This window comes from Myxine glutinosa, chromosome 4 (assembly GCF_964187855.1).
Source record: "Myxine glutinosa chromosome 4, kmMyxGlut1.1, whole genome shotgun sequence".
NCBI lineage: Eukaryota > Metazoa > Chordata > Myxini > Myxiniformes > Myxinidae > Myxine > Myxine glutinosa.
The window spans coordinates 197,472,539-197,490,467 of NC_136264.1; the positions used below are offsets into that span (position 1 = coordinate 197,472,539).

General features: G+C 41.4%; 1 protein-coding gene across 1 annotated transcript in view; it reads right to left on the reverse strand.

Moving 5' to 3' along the window:
- Positions 1-17,929, reverse strand: part of LOC137425615 (protein Wnt-5b) — a 472,266-nt gene that overhangs the window by 263,624 nt on the left and 190,713 nt on the right. The window lies entirely within an intron of this gene.

The following is a 17,929-nucleotide window of genomic DNA, read 5'->3' on the forward strand; positions in this document are numbered from 1 at the left end:
ATGCGGGAGTCCAAACCTGAAAATTCTGGAGGCCAAAGCTGAAATTGGAAAAACAATATAGCCTATTTTACTCCAGGAGATCCCAGGATTATCCACCCAAAATATAGTTGCGATCGGTTCAGCCGTTTTTGCGGTACCTTCAAACGGACGGACAGACAAATGGATGGACAGACAGACAGACGGATGGACATTTGGTGAATTATAATAAGATTGTATTCAATTTGCCCCTTCCATTGTTATTTGTATTTCATCCAGTTGTATTTTATCTTTTTTCATTGTTATTACCTCCGCCACCGAAGGTGGATGAAGGTTTTGTTTTTATCACTGTCTGTTTTATATGACGAAAAAAAAAAAAAATTCTGTCATATGTCGGTCTGTCTCGTTTGTTTGTCTGCTTGTTTGTGAGTGAGATAACTCGCGGACGCTTTCAGCTATGTTCGTCAAACTCTACCAGAGGATTCCGAAGGACAAAACTGAGGGTGTCAATGTTTTTTGACTATATAGGTCAAAAGTCAAAGTGAAATTAACGTCATTTATATATTACACATTTTGGGCTGTATCACGCTTAATATTTGGTGTAACGAGACATGGTGGTCGGCAAAACACTGCCAAAGGGAAGGTCTTTCAGAATGTCAATGTTATTTGACTATATATGTCAGAGGTCAAGGTCAAAGGCCAAGGTTTTCTAGATTTTTGTCATACCTTCCAGGCCTGATGCCTGACCTGACGAGACGCCTGACGTCCTTTCTTGTTATATATTGTTATATATGTCGGAGCATCATACGTCTACGTCAGTCTGTCTCGTTTGTTTGTTTTTGAGTAAGATAACTCACAAACGCTTTCAGATATCTTCGTCAAACTTTATCAGATGAAGTTAAGATTAGGCTTAAGAAGGGCGAAGAACCCTCCCCTCTACTTTCTCAACAATACTCTCCAAGAAGTTCTGTCACTCAATCTTTTGGGTCTCACTATCTGCCATGATCTTTCCTGGGAAAACCACATTTCCAAGCTGGGCTCCAAAGCCAGTCGCTGACTGGGCATCCTCCATCGTGCGAAGTCCTTCCTTGGCACACCTGAGTTCCTCACCACATACAAGGCTTTCAACGGCAGCTCAATGGAATACAGCTCTCCCCTCTGGGCTGGTGTTCCTGCCTCACACCTAGCTCGGCTTCACGCTGTTGAAACCAAAGCTTTCAGAATCATTGGAATCTCCCGCGATGAAGCTGATTGTGAGGGCCTTTCACTCACTCACCGTAAGCAGGTTGGTGGTCTTTTTGTCATCTACCGACTCCTATCCGGCCTAGGTCCCCCAGCTCTATTGGTGCTCTGTCCCCCAAATATTCCCACAGGTCGCACAAGATCTGCCAGCAACCTTCTTCTGGTGAAATTGCCAAAATCAAGACTCTCTATTCACCTTCACTCCTTCATTCCTCTTTACTCCCACCTCTGGTACAAACTCCCACACTCTCTTTAATCCATCTCCTCCCTCCAGATCTTTAAAATAGCTGTTCACCACCATCTCTTATCTTCCTCCATCCAAAACCTTGATCTTTTCTACCCCCGTTAATTCACCCCAGATCCACTTTTATGAAATACCGACTTCTTTCCTGGAAGTCCGAGCAGTGTCCATGTGTTTTATACCTCTCCCCCCCCCCCCCCCCCTTCCCATGCCTCCTACCCCCAAGCCCTCTACCTCCCACAGATCTCCCTGTTCTCTGCTGTTATACTTGTGTGCTTCCCTCTCTCTCCCCATCTTGTCTCCCGCTCCCTTGATAGTTTGTTTTGTGTGTCCGTTTTTTTGTTTTGTTGTTTTTTTGTAATTGATGTTAGCTCTTACACGAGCCTCGATCTTGTATACAAAAAAAAAGAAAAAAAGATGATTCTGAAGGACAAAAGTGAGGCTGTCAATGTTTTTTTTTTTGCCCACTCCTCCATGCAGAATTCTTTCAGCTGTGCGATGTTTGAGGTTTTTTTTGCATGCACAGCTCGTTTCAAATCCCCCCACAACATCTCGATGGGATTTAGATCCGGGCTTTGACTTGGCCATTCCAGAACCCTCCATTTCTTTCTTTTCAGCCATTCCTTGGTGGATTTACTGGTATGTTTAGGGTCATTGTCATGTTGCAAGGTCCACCTTCGGTTGAGCTTCAACTTTCCGACAGAAGGCCTCACATTATCCTCAAGCACCTTCTGGTACAATGAAGAATTCATAGTGGATTCTCTGATGGTGAGCTGCCCAGGCCCTGATGCAGCAAAGCTGCCCCAAACCATAATATTTCCGCCACCATGCTTTACAGTTGGTATCAGGTTTTTGTAGTCAAATGCTGTCTTTGGTTTTCGCCAAACATGTCTTCTGGTACTGTGGCCAAATAGCTCTACTTTTGACTCATCTGTCCAGAGCACATTGTTCCAGAAGTGCTGGTCTTTGCCTCGGTGTTCATTAACAAACTTTAGTCTTGCCCTGACTTTAGTCTTGCCCTTGTCTATAACCACCTCTAAAAGGTGGTTATAGTCTTGCCCTGATGTTCTTTCTGGACAGCAAAGGTTTCCTCCTGGCACACCTCCCATGTAGTTCAAATTTGTGCAGCCTCTTTCTCATGGTAGACTCGTGCACTTTGACATCAACAGTGGCAAGAGCTACCTGTAGGTCCCGTGATGACATTCTGGGGTTCTTAGAGACTTCTTTCAGCATCTTGCGGTCTGCTCTCGGGCTGAACTTGCTGGGGCGGCCTGGCCTGAACAAGTTGGCAGTTGTTTGGAATCTTCTCCACTTGTAGATGATCTTCCAGACAGTGGAATGATTGATTTCAAATTGTTTGGAGATCTTTTTAAATCCCTTCCCAGACTCGTAGGCATCTATAACCTTCTTTCTGAAGGCCTCAAGAGAGCTCTTTTGATATAGGCATGGTGACGCCGCACACTTCAACAACAAAGAGCAAACCAAACTAAATGTCTGAGGTTTAAATAAGACAGGTTCCTCCAAGATCCTCTCTCACGATGTTCTAATCATTTGCACCTGAGCTGGTGCACCTGATTCTAATTTTAGATATTTGAAGTAGTGATAAATGGTTTGAGATGGTTTGGTCATGTGTTGAGGAAGGATGAAAGTGACTTGTTGAGAAGAGTGATGGAAATGAATGTAGAAGGAAGTAGAGGACGGGGAAGACCGAGAAAGACTTGGCTAAAGATGGTGGAAGAAGAAATGCGGGCAAGGGGGTTAACAAGGAGAGATGCAGAAAATAGGGCAAAATGGAGAAGATTGTCATGGGGACCGCAAGGCTAACCCCCGCTCCAGCAGGGAAAATGGCCTTAAAATGCATGTTGTTGTTGTTGTTGAAGTAGTGATAAATGTAGGGCCTTAAAATGCATGTTGTTGTGTTGTTGATAAATGTCGGGGTGTACTTACTTTTTCCACATGCGAAATTTGCATTTATGTCTCTTTAAATTATACAATGGACTGCAAAATGTAAATGTTTCATGATATTTGTTATGTTATATCACCTTTATCTATCAATATTGTTGAAATGAAGATCAAATAGCTGTATGTGGAAATATGTTGAAAAAGTCAAAACTTTAAATGGAGTGTACTTACTTTTTCACGTGACTGTGTATATATATATTATTTATATTTTCATGTATATATATATAAATATATATATATATATTTAAATGGAGCATGTACAGTATATTTCACTATTTCACTTGACTCAAGTCAGAAACCCTCTAAAACAAACAACTGAAATGGCAGCAGTAAATGCTTGGCAAAGCATTTCAAAGGAAGATACCGAGAGTTTGGTGATGTTAATGGGTCTCAGGCTCAATATAGTTATTGCATGCAAGGGATATGCAACAAAATACTAACTATTATACTACTTTAATTTAATTTAACTTACTATATTCCAATACGTATGCTTGCCGAAAATGTGGGGACTGAACATAAAAAGTGTTATTGTTCTACAATGGTAAAATATATATGCATAGAAATACCAAAAAATAACAGCTGACATTCTGTACTCTTCTGTCCTCATTAATTAATTAATTAATTCATTTATTATGATAATATGGAAAGGACAAATTATTAATCTGTTCAAAAGGTCAAAGTTGCATAAAATTGTCAATTTTCATCCGATTGACGTCAAATTTTAAGAATTTGAATATTGCCTCACTGAATTGGTTCACCAATCAAAAGCTAGAAGCCAATTGTTTTTTTTTAATCAAAAGGTTAAAGGCCAAGATTGCATAAAATCATCAATTTTCATCTGATTGACTTGAAATTTGAGCAGGGTTTGTATATTGGGTCGTTGAAGCATATTGCTCTTGAGGTCAAAAGGACGTAAAATCGTCAATTTTTTAAAGCTCTTTTTATCATGTTTAACATACGGATAGAAGAAGTCTAAATACAAAGTGGGCACGAATGGGCTTTTAATTTTAGATGCCTTCTAGTTATATATTACAGTGTGTCAGTGGTTAAAATATCTTTATGTACATGATATAAAACTTTTACATTGATCTAAGAGTTGTGAAGGAGCTTGTATACAGGGTGTTTCAAAAAGATTGATACAACTTTAAACGTTCATTTAAAAAGAAACAGAAACCTCAGGAACGTGAACCAAACATTTTTTGAAAGCATATGACGTGGTAATTTCTATCACTGATTGCTATTGCAGTACGTCACTGCTAGAGTTAGTGAGAGCCCAAGGTCTGAAATTGGCATTTTCGCAAAATTCTTGTAATTGACGTTCTCGATGTGTGCCCCTCCACGGTTCAGACAGGCATTGATCCGACTCCAAAGTTCTGTCCAACTTTCCTGTAGGTATCATGTGGCACTGCCTGGAGGTAGTCTGACTTCTCCTGCTTCAGATCATCCAGTGTGGCAGGGCAGTTGACGTAGACAGAGCCATTGGCAGCCCCCCAGAACCAGTAGTCCAGGGGGTTCAAGTCTGGACTGTGGGGTGCCCAGTCATGAGCGGTACCCAGGGCAACGAGGCGGTTTCTGAAGAGCTGCTGCAGGAAAGTGAAGGTGTCACCAGCTGTATGCGGGGTTGCACCATCCTGCATAAACCAGGTCATGCTGAGCTGGTTTGGGGTGACCTTTTGGGCTACATCATTATGGAACTTCTGGAGCACAGCCTGGTAGCGCTCACCGTTGATCGTCACAATCCTGCTGTTGTCATTCTCAAACCAGTAAGGCCCGAGCATTCCCCATCTCGCATTGAAGGTGCAAAAGCATGAGATCTTAGGCCCTTTCAGGTACCTCTCAGGGATCTCCTTCGGTGGAACCTCCGGCGGATGTCTACATATGATTTAGTCTCATACCACAGAGCCACCACTTTTGTCTTCTGCTCCACTGTCAATGGCATAGTTCAGCTATGGAGCTAGAAATCCCAGGGAACAAATACCACAATAACACCACCAAACCCTGAAAAGGACAACGGTGTAGATCAAAAAACAAAGAAATGGCCGGAAGTCACAGTTGGATCAATCTTTTTGAAACACCCTGTACGAATCAAGGAAATTTGTAGACATCAATGTACGTTTCCATGAATTGCAAAGACATTGGTACCCAATGAACAAGCACCTGTTGTAAATGGCAGAGTTGAACCTGGATTCCCAGCATCGGATGTTAAACAGGCCAACCCATAAAGTTTTGCTTAATATGAAGCACAAACGTTCATTGTATAATTATGTGTGAAATAACTGATGACTTTATGTAATGCAATACGATCACCACCAGCGAACTTTTCTGAAAAGGTACACCAGCAGGCAGGAGTATAAAAAGTTTCATCTTCATTATCAGTAAAGGCCCTAACTTGTCAAACAAAAGCACAAATATTCACGTATGCGGCTGCAACGGTCATGCTATAACTTATCAATCATAACTAAAATGAAAACACCCTGGAGATATGCCGCAATAAACCCTTCAACATTCCTGCCCCTTGTGCCTGCATATTTTGAGATGCAATAGTCGAAATGTTGGGTTCTTGTAACTACTGTATTTGTGACGGGTAGAGATCGCTTGAAAAAACATTTTGGTGCTTTTGTACAATTTAGCTTCTCAGCACCAGTGCAGACTCTTCTCTGCAAGGGATCACCTGATCAATTTCTTCTTGAAAATACACTACTCATGGACTTGGTCAGCATTTTAACAACCATTTCTATTTGAAAAGTGCGATATAAATAACATTTATTAGCCTGCCCCCCACACAGCACGAGATGGGGTTTTGCAATCGTACGTGTGTGTGTGTGTGTGTGTGTGTGTGTATGTGTGTGTGTGTGTGTGTTTGTTTGTGTGTGTATGTGTGTGTGTGTGTGTGTGTGTGGGTGTGTGTTTGTGCATGCGTGCATGCATTTCTGCCCAGGCCATAACTTTTTTTTACCACTTGAGCTTTTGTCATCAAATTTTCAACAAAGCTTTATCTTCTTACTATCATTCACCAAATGTCCGTCCGTCTGTATGTCTGTCCATCTGTCTGTCCTTCCGTCCGTTCCCAGGTACCGCAAAAACGGCTGAACCGATCGCAACGAAATTTCGGGTGGGTAATCCTGGGACCCCCTGGAGTAAAATAAGCTATATTGTTTTTCCAATTTCATCTTTGGTCTCCAGCATTTTCAGGTTTGGACTCCCGCCTAACGTTATTGTCCAGGGTACCGCAAAAACAGTTTATTGTCACAACGATACACCTCCATGCCCGTGGGATTCCCACGGGTGACCCCACTAGTTATAAGAACATGGAAAAGACAAATCAATAATTTTGTCAAAAGTTCAAAGGTCAGAATCCCATAAAATCGTCAATTTTCATCAAATTGACCTGACATTTTAAGAATTGCGTATTGCGTCACTGAATTGGTTCATCAATCAAAAGCTAGAAGGTAATTTTTAAAAATCAAAATGTCAAAGGTCAACGTCGCCTAAAATTATCTTCTTCTTTTTTTCAACCTGTTTTTGTCACGTTTAGCATACGGAAGAAGTCTGAATATGCATACTGGCTTTGCATTTTCAGATACTTTCTAGTTATTATCATTATTATTATTATTATTATTATTATTATCAGTGAACATGTTTCGAAAATAAACCAGGAATTGGAAATTAATTTTTACGTCGGAGGACAAATCATTATGGGAACAGCGTATTTTAGTAAGAAGTTTAGTATTATGCTGAGTGGAATATTTTAAGAGGTGGGTCAGGTAACCAGTAAATGTTAGCCAGCTGTAACCAAGATAGCTATTAGGCCATGGGCTACTATAGCTGGCCGTGCACCCTCCACCCCCCACAAATCACCGACCCTATATTTTTCTGATGCCCTAGAGTGTCTTGAACATGAAATCAAATATTAACATTGCATAAGTTGGGATGAACTTGTCATTTGGGGCCAATGTATGGGGGTACCCCCCTCAAAACGTGACCAATTTCGCTTCGCGTCGTGATCCGTTGGCACATTTCCATACTTTGGTGAATTATGGGGTCATTTGTAAGTTTGAGACATATGTAATATGAGTTATTGGGGTACATATACACACACCCCTTGTCGATATCCGGCGCATCACATAATGATATGTGTATTAATTTACTTTCCCTTTATTAATAATTATTAGGTAAGTTTTATTTCAGCATTTCATTCTTCATGTTGGAACAGTTTTGCTAGGTTTCACTTCCAGGTTAAGTTTTTGGACTTGGCGTCCAAGAATCGCAGGGACAGACAAGGTTAGTTAAGCTTCACTTGCAGAACTGAGAATGATTAACCATATTATTTAAGCATATTTGAACTAATATTCCACCATATTTCAGCTGATTCCAATATTGTGATACAGATCATTGACATTTATTTAAGATATATTTTCATTACACAAGTTCTTAAATGTGATAATTCTTCCTCATTATGAAATGTATTCCTTCATGCCAGATGTGCACCAATTGTGAATGTCGTATTGTTTTGTTTATATTGCAGATCCAAGCCTAAATATCTACTAAATACAACCAGACAATGCTGTAAGATTCTGCTGATACTCGGAATCCAACTGAAGAGGATAGCCCACCATCGAAGAGAAAACGCGATGGCAGTGGTAAAGCCTCCACCTCCAAACCAAGATGCGTAGTCCATGTTCCAGGATCAAACTGTAAGCCACTGCAGTTGTTCGTCAGCATGAAAGATGGGGATAAAAGACTGGACAAACTGAAAGAAGTACGATCCCTTAGATTGAGCCAACCAGTTGATTCCATACACAGAATGCAACAGGTGTGTGACCTCATTCCTGATACATATACAGCCTTTGATGGATATCATCGTGAATGTTACCAGAAGTTCACCATTAATCTTAAACGCATGAAGGTTCCTGCAGACACGCCTGGAACATCCAGAAGAAGTCTGCGATCGTCAACTGAGAGTGCTAACGTTCTCTTCAAGGCTGATTGTATTTTCTGTAACTCTGAAGGACGCAAGAAAATCAAAGTAAAAGGCAGATGGTCAACCGAGGGAGCATCTAAATTTGAGTTTGATGGATGGAGAAGAGTTCTGGAATTAGCTGAGCGGAAAGCGGACGAAAAACTGTTGACTAGGATCAGGGGCCATGATTTGTTTGCGTGTGAGGCACAGTACCACAAGAGCTGTCGAGCCAAGTAGGTACATTACGGATCCAAAGCAATGGAGGAGTACTGATGACGAAAAGCGAGCACAACAAGAAAATCTTGAGTTAGCGCATAGGACAGCATACTCGGACGTGTGTGAGAAGATTGACAAAGACATTAAATGTGACAAAAAGATTGTCAAGCTGAGTGAGCTCAGTCAGGAGTTCATCTCAAGTCTGGCACATACAGAATTCCCCAATCCAAGCTACCGCAGCAAAAAATTGAGGGCCAAGCTGGAGAAGGATGTCAACTATTGTGGGGAATTATCGTTCTGCAAACTTGATAACAAGAAGACGTTTATAGCATACATCGTATACAGCTCTGATATTGATGTAAACCGTGCTGTCCAGAGTGCATATGCAATCGGTTCAACAGACATGATTAAGGATGCCGCCACTTACTTACATCAGTTGATTCTGCACAGCTTTGAAGAAGCTGAAGATCTGAAATGGATTACCAGATGAATGGTTACCAGATTTTTTTTTATAGCAAACACTAATGTTTTTGATGAAATGATGGTACCAAAGAGACGATTATAAGAATGTAAGGACTCTTTTGAAATGTTGTATTTGAAAGCATCAAATTTAGTTATGTCAATGATCATGGTACATGAGAGAGTCTTACAGCATAGAATTGGTACAGGAGTTATTGATGTATTGAATCATAGGAACGTATTGTCCTTGCTTTGCCATGTTTGCGCTATTAACGAGTGCCAAGTTTTAAATTGTCATAACTTTGTCAGTTTATGTCCGAGAATGATAGTTGTGGTATTGAATGGTAGCGCTTGGGTCACAGTGTAGTTTACAATATCATTTGAACTAATAAAGTCACAGATATACCTCAAACAAACTTAATGTATAAATCTGATTATTTTTGTGACGCGCCGGATATCTATAAGGGGTGTGTGTATATGTACCCCAATAACTCATATTACATATGTCTCAAACTTACTTATGAGGATTTGAAACGAACTAACACAAGCTCAGCTTTCATTTGGTACCTTATATGTTTGTGTAGCTGCTATAATGACCCCATAATTCACCAAAATATGAAAATGTGCCCACGGATCACGACGCAAAGCGAAATTGGTCACGTTTTGAGGGTACCCCCATACATTGGCCCCAAATGACAAGTTCATCCCAACTTATGCAATGTAAACATTTGATTTCATGTTCAGGACACTCTAGGGCATCAGAAAAATATAGTGTCGGAGGTTTGTGGGGGTGTGGGGTGGCGGGGGGGGGGGGGGGGGGGTGCACGGCCAGCTATAGTAGCTTGTGGCCTATATCCCTTGTGGATGTATTAGCAAGGGGACGGGACGAATAAATGATGCTCGAGAATCACTGCAAAAACCACCCTGGCCTTGGGGAAACAACTGATTCAATAATGAGCACTTAAGAAGGAAGCAGGAGTTAGTCGGTGAAGTTATGAGGACAGATTTCACAATGCAGGCCATTGTAAGCTGCGTATTTCGTTTTTTAATTGATAAATAACGAGCAGTTTAGATGTGAAGAAGTGCAAGGTGACCAAGTGGAACGCACTGGCAGGAGGACGATAGGTTAAAAATGACGATTAAATATAAAAAAGGAGGTCGGCAGGTACACAATTGTTATTATATTTTCTATACGAATAGGACAAAATGCCGCAGGTGGGCTGCTGTTTCGTATAAATTGTTTCTGCACCTGTAATATGGCGAGTGCAACATGAATGCAATTCTTTATCAAGATATCTCATTGGTCAGCATGATAGATCTGTTGGTAGCCAAATCGATCATGAGTTGTCTTTCAGGTTCGATTCCCATAAAAATCTGATCTGAAGATGGTTCAGCACAAAGTGGAGGTGCTACATCATAGAGAGGTAACTACAGGCCTTTGGGCTGATGTATTGGATGCAACTGGTCTTCACTATCACAACATGCTTCCTCCCCTCACTTCCCCCACTTTACTGCCATCCCCCTAAGAGTCCATGAGTAGTGTATTTTCAAGAAGAAATTGATCAGGTGATCCCTTGCAGAGAAGAGTCTGTGCTGGTGCTGAGAAGCTAAATTGTATAAAAGCACCAAAATGTTTTTTCAAGCGATCTCTACCCGTCACAAATACAGTAGTTACAAGAACCCAACATTTCGACTGTTCCATCTCAAACTAGAACGCCACTCAGTGCAGCGCATACTCCCGCCGTGGGTCAAGTTGGAATAGTACGATTTCACAAAAGTTTGAGGGATTAGTTCAGTGACAACACAAGACAAGACAACACAAGACTGACACTGCACAGATATATATTTAGAATGTATAGAAGATAATGTTAAAAAAAAACAAGGCAATTTCACTTACATTTTCGGATTCAGCGTTCAATTCTATATAAGTGAGTGTATTTTGAGGCAAGTGTGACTTCAAATCTATATTATAATAGCCGTAGATGATTCTGTCTGTCTGTCTGTCTATCTGTTGGGTGTCTGTCCGGGGTGTGGCTTACTCGGTTTGCAGAGTACACCCATAGCTCCACCCATTCTGGGAGTGGCTATAAACAAATATCCACCATTTTATTAACTCGCATAGCTTTGAGTCCTGTTTTGTAGGCCCGTGGTGTCTTGCTCTCCCCCAGTTTTATTTCAAATCAAATTCGATAAATCATTTCATTTTTCACAGTCGCTAACATAGTTTTAGACTCGGTTGAAAAAAAACGGGAAGAAAATCCGATGAAAGTTGCCGTTTATAGAACGAAATGAATTCTCAAAGGCCTGTAACTTCAAGGCCATTGAGTCTCTCTCACGCCTTTATCTCCAATCTAACTCACCATATGATTTCATTTTTATCGATGGTTTTACTTTTAGACTCGGTGTCAGCAATAATTGAGAACAATCCACACACGCGGGAAAATGCAGAGATATATTTTTTAAAATCGCGTCATGGTGTATCATACACCGCCCAACATGACACCGCCGGCAATGTGTCGATATATATTAAAAATTCGCTTTTGCTTTTCCGTTATGATATACAGTATTACTATTTCGTTTGATGATAGTCGTCACAAAAACGTCAACAATGATGCCGACATATATTTCTTCGTTTTTATTTCATTCAACATATTAGCCGGAAGTAAAATATGTTTCAGGAAATTACCGAGAGATATTTCTTCGTTTTTTTTATTAGTTATGTGCGCATACACTTTAAATAGGTTTATTTGAAATCTTTAATTTTCCACAAACATTCCACACACGCGGGAAAATGCAGAGATATATTTTTTAAAACCGCGTCATGGTGTATCATACACCGCCCAACATGACACCGACGGCAATGTGTCGATATCTATTTTAAATTCGATATATCATTTCATTTTTCACAGTCGCTAACATAGTTTTAGACTCGGTTGAAAAAAAACGAGAAGAAAATCCGATGAAAGTTGCCGTTTATAGAACGAAATGAATTCTCAAATGCCTGTAACTTCAAGGCCATTGAGTCTCTCTCACGCCTTTATCTCCAATCTAACTCACCATATGATTTCATTTTTATCGATGGTTTTAGAGTCGGTGTCAGCAATAATTGAGAACATTCCACACACGCGGGAAAATGCAGATATATTTTTTAAAATCGCGTCATGGTGTATCATACACCGCCTAACATGACACCGACGGCAACGTGTCGATACATATTAAAAATTCGATATATCATTTCATTTTTCACAGTCGCTAACATAGTTTTCGACTCGGTTGAAAAAAAACGGGAAGGAAATCCAATGAAAGTTGCCGTTTATAGAACGAAATGAATTCTCAAACGCCTGTAACTTCAACTTCAAGGCCATTGAGTCTCTCTCACGCCTTTATCTCCAATCTAACTCACCATATGATTTCATTTTTATCGATGGTTTTGGACTCGGTGTCAGCAATAATTGAGAACATTCCACACACGCGGGAAAATGCAGAGATATATTTTTAAAAATCGCGTCATGGTGTATCATACACCGCCCAACATGACACTGACGGCAACGTGTCGATATATATTAAAAATTCGCTTTTGCTTTTCCGTTAAGATATATTACTTTTTCGTTTGATGACAGTCGTCACAAAAACGTCAACAATGATGCCGACATATATTTCTTCGTTTTTATTTAATTCAACATTATTAGCCGGAAGTAAAATATGTTTCAGGAAATTACCGAGAGATATTTCTTCGTTTTTTAAAATTAGTTATGTGCGAATACACTTTAAATAGGTTTATTTGAAATCTTTAATTTTCCACAATATAATTTACTTGCCATTTATCATTTGATGATTACGAGACAAATTCCTCTTGAGGATCGTGACAATTCATGCGCTGCGTGGAAACTTCTATTTCCAAAATGAATGAGACGATCGATGAAGAACGCAGACTTGAACAGGATACAAGAAAACGAATGAGACGGGCGAACGAGTCCATCGACGAACGTCAATGCAAACTTGCGGGGTCACCCGTGGGAATCCCACGGGCATGGATGTGTGTGACATTTCGACATATTGAGTTAGATGCTGCACATTCATTTTTACAAAATGGTTACTGGCAAGTCATCAGATCCAGAAATGGTGTAAAAACCACCGTTTAGAGGCCATTTTTCCCCGCAAAGCGGGGGTTGGCCTTTTCGGGGACCGTGGTAGTTGTTGTTTTTTTGTCCCCTTTTTGAAGCAATGTTTTACGGCCGGATGCCCTTCCTGACGCCAACCCTTTTTGCCGCCTTCAACGACAAACAGGGAATTACCAGTGAACTGGTACTCAATTAGCCGACCTCGGAAGGATGACAGGCTGAGTCAACCCCCCTGGCATTAATTCGGCGATCGACCGAGATTCGAACCCAGGATCCTAAGCAAATATATTTATATATCCTAAGCAAATATATCCTAAGCAAATCGGCACCCTAGCCGCTAGCCCAACACCAGAAATGGTGTCATGAACACAATTTATTTACGCACAAGCACAAAAGCAAGACGGGCCGATTTCCGATTCCGACGGGCCGACGGGCGAGACGGGCCGATTTCCGATTCCGACGGGCCGATTTGGAGCAAGAAAAAGAACGAGACGGGAGAAAAAGGAGAGAAACGAGACGGGGAAAGCCGATTGGAGAGGCGAGTGAGGCGCGATTGGAGAGGAGTGTGAGGCGCGATTGGAGAGGAGTGTGAGGCACGATTGGAGAGGAGTGTGAGGCGTGATTGGAGAGGAGTGTGAGGCACGATTGGAGAGGAGTGATTGGAGGGGAGTGTGAGGCACGATTGGAGAGGAGTGTGAGGCACGATTGGAGAGGAGTGTGAGGCGCGATTGGAGAGGAGTGTGAGGCGCGATTGGAGAGGAGTGTGAGGCGCGATTGGAGAGGAGTGTGAGGCGCGATTGGAGAGGCGTGTGAAGGATTGCAGAGGAGAGGAGTGTGAGGGATTGGAGAGGTGAGGGATTGGAAAGGAGAGGGATGTGAGGGTTTGGAGAGGAGAGGAGTGCTAGGTGGAGAGAGGAGAGTGTCAGGTGGAGACAGGAGAGTGTCAGGTGGAGACAGGAGAGTGTCAGGTGGAGAGGAGTGAGGGGTCACATATTATGTGAAATAACTAAATTCACACCATTTCTGGATCTGATGACTTGCCAGTAACCATTTTGTAAAAATGAATGTGCAGCATATAACTCAATATGTCGAAATGTCACACACATCCATGCCCGTGGGATTCCCACGGGTGACCCCGCTAGTAAAATTGTAAACCAGGAAAAACGTTCGTTTCATTCCTTAGGGATACAACATGTGAAACAGGCCCAAACGTCAAAACAAAACTCGCTCATTTTAAGTCGTACAAGCTAATGCGACCACTCATTCTTCTGGGAAGAATCCCGTGCACATGCTGGTCACACTTATAACTCACCTAAGTCTTTATAAGTTCATCAAATACTGACACCGCGATTGACATTCGCTGAGGTAAATGTTATCTCTTCTGAGGTAAAAACAAAACAAACAAAAAAACAGTTTTAAAGCATTATACGTATCAAACGATACATTTTATGAAACGGGGAAGCCGAATACACACTTTCGTGGTTTTAAAATGACAGAATGTGTCTTTATTAGAAAGAAAAAAAAAGAACCTTGAAGACAACGCTGCTAACAAAATACACCGCTCTATCGCATAACCACGAGTTTAAACTACATTTACAACAAATATGAAAACTATTTTCATATGACAATGTTAAATATAGAATTTATAGAAGATAATGTTAAAAAAAAATGAGCCCCGTCTTCCAATGGTAAACAATCCTTCAAAAAATTCCTGGATCCGGAATAATATCCTGAGCTTCACCAAAAACGAATCAATTCTTCCTTATCCAAATGGCAATCATCCCACCAACTTTCATCCAAATCCGTTCAGAACTTTTCCAGATATCTTGTTCACAAACACACGAACACACACACACACACACACACACACACACGGACACGATCGAATGCATTACTCCCTGGCGGGAGTGAATATGCAGGCACAAGGGGCAGGAATGTTGAAGGGTTTATTGCGGCATATCTCCAGGGTGTTTTCATTTTAGTTATGATTGATAAGTTATAGCATGACCGTTGCAGCCGCATACGTGAATATTTGTGCTTTTGTTTGACAAGTTAGGGCCTTTACTGATAATGAAGATGAAACTTTTTATACTCCTGCCTGGTGGTGTACCTTTTCAGAAAAGTTCGCTGGTGGTGATCGTATTGCATTACATAAAGTCATCAGTTATTTCACACATAATTATACAATGAACGTTTGTGCTTCATATTAAGCAAAACTTTATGGGTTGGCCTGTTTAACATCCGATGCTGGGAATCCAGGTTCAACTCTGCCATTTACAACAGGTGCTGCGTTCATTGGGTACCAATGTCTTTGCAATTCATGGAAACGTACATTGATGTCTACAAATTTCCTTGATTCGTACAGGGTGTTTCAAAAAGATTGATCCAACTTTGACTTCCTGCCATTTCTTCGTTTTTTGATCTACACCGTTGTCCTTTTCAGGGTTTGGTGGTGTTATTGTGGTATTTGTTCCCTGGGATTTCTAGCTCCGTAGCTCAACTATGCCATTGACAGTGGAGCAGAAGACAAAAGTGGTGGCTCTGTGGTATGAGACTAAATCATATGTACACATCCGCCGGAGGTTCCACCGAAGGAGAGGTACCTGAAAGGGCCTAAGATCACATGCTTTTGCACCTTCAATGCGAGAATCCATGAATCGAGACCAGAATCCCGTTGTCATCCATGAAGATGGGTCTGCTGGCGAGGGTGTGGTCATCGAAGTGCGGGATTACGGTGGTATTCAGGATTTCCGGACAACGCCAGGCCTCACCGTGCGAGACGCATCCGAGCCTTGCTGGAGCAAGGTGCTGTGACAACCATCCCCTGGCCTGCGTACAGTCCTGACCTGAACCCCCTCGAGCACGTTTGGGACATGTTGGGACGACAAATTGCGAAGATGGTCCCTCCAATAGCCAATCTGGATGAATTGGAACGTGCATTACATCGGGAATGGAACAACCTGCCACAGCAACGCATACGACGGCTTACAGGGTCTATGAGACGTAGGGTTGAGTCAGTGATCCGATCACGTGGGTCCTACACACGTTATTGACGCAAAGATCACTAGAGGTCTTCTCAGAACAATGACTGTACGTTAGAAAACATAAACGTCATCCACACTGTCCGTGATGGACCTATAGCTCCATACTTAAATTGAGGTGAAAATATGCCTAAGATTCCCAAAAAATTTCACCTTAAATTATTCAGAATAAAATATTGAAAACGGCATGATTGTTATGTTTTTATGTGACCATAATATCACTTCTCCAGAAAATATAGCAATATCATGGGTATATTACACTGTTTTGACGACAACAAACTTGTAATGTGCGAGGTTGTAAAAAAACGGGGGGGGGGGGTGCTTAACTTAATTCTTTGTGTACATATGTATCAGTGGGCTGTTGACGCGTTATCAACGGAGGTCCGTGGTTCGAGCCCCGCATTGAGTCAGAATTTTTTCACACTTAGCCCCTCGCAGGAATTTGATTCCTGTTTATGAAATTGTAGATGAATTAATCTTCAATGCATTTGTACTTATTCACACATACATACGCATGCATACACTTACGCTAACATTTGGGGTCTGCCTAGCAGGCACGTAAGACATCGGCCATGATAAAGCTCGCAGTGTTAAGTGTGGGAAAGTTCTGAGGAGATTGCAGCTGGCTCAATAGCGCAGTGGGCTGTTGACGCGTTATCAACGGAGGTCCGTGGTTCGAGCCCCGCATTGTCAGAATTTTTTCATACTTAGCCCCTCGCAGGAATTTGATTCCTGTTTATTAAATTGTATATATCTATATATATATATATATATATATATATATATATATATATATATATATATATATATATATATATATATATATATATATATATATATATATATATATATATATATATATATATATATATATATATATAGCCTGGTGTTGGCTTAGCGGTTAGGGTGCCGGCTTAGGGTCCTGGGTTCGAATCCCGGTCGATCGCTGAATTAACACCAGGGGGGTTGACTCAGCCTGTCATCCTTCCGAGATTGGCAAATTGAGTACCAGCTTGTTGGGATGAATGATCACGGTGTGTACCCCGATTTAGTATAGGTACACCTTCTCCCTGCGCATCGTAAGAGGCGACCAAGGGTTGGCGTCAGGAAGGGCATCCGGCCATAAAAACATTGCCTCAAACAGGGAACCATGATTCTCATGGGGCCCGCAAGGCTAACGCCCGCTCGAGCGGGGAAAATGGCCTTAAAACGATCATTCCTTCATTCATTTCATATATATATATATATATATATATATATTGTTGCGAATATGGAATTTGGCCTCCATATCCGCTTGTAAATATTCCCCTATTTTCTCCAATACTCCCCAACTTTCCCCAATCCCCCATTCCCTAGTCCCATTGCATGTAAATAACAATCAGTAGAGCCGACCTTCCCCTTCTTCCCCCATTAAATGTCGTGCCCAGGTCCACCGCACCACACGTAGACAACTTTCGGACATCTTCCTAGTTATTCTTAATCTATGTCAGTTAAGGCCTCGTTTCCATTAATTATGACTCTTCGTTGCACCAGAATGTGATTATATGGCACCAGTAGTGAGTTTAGGACCTTTCCCATACCTCCTCCCATCTTCTTCCCCAAACAACAACAATAACAACAACTACAACAACAATTACAACAACAACAGAGGAGATGGCGGCGGAGCGGGGGAGGATGCGTCCTCACACCGGCTCGATTAGCTCCAGACCAT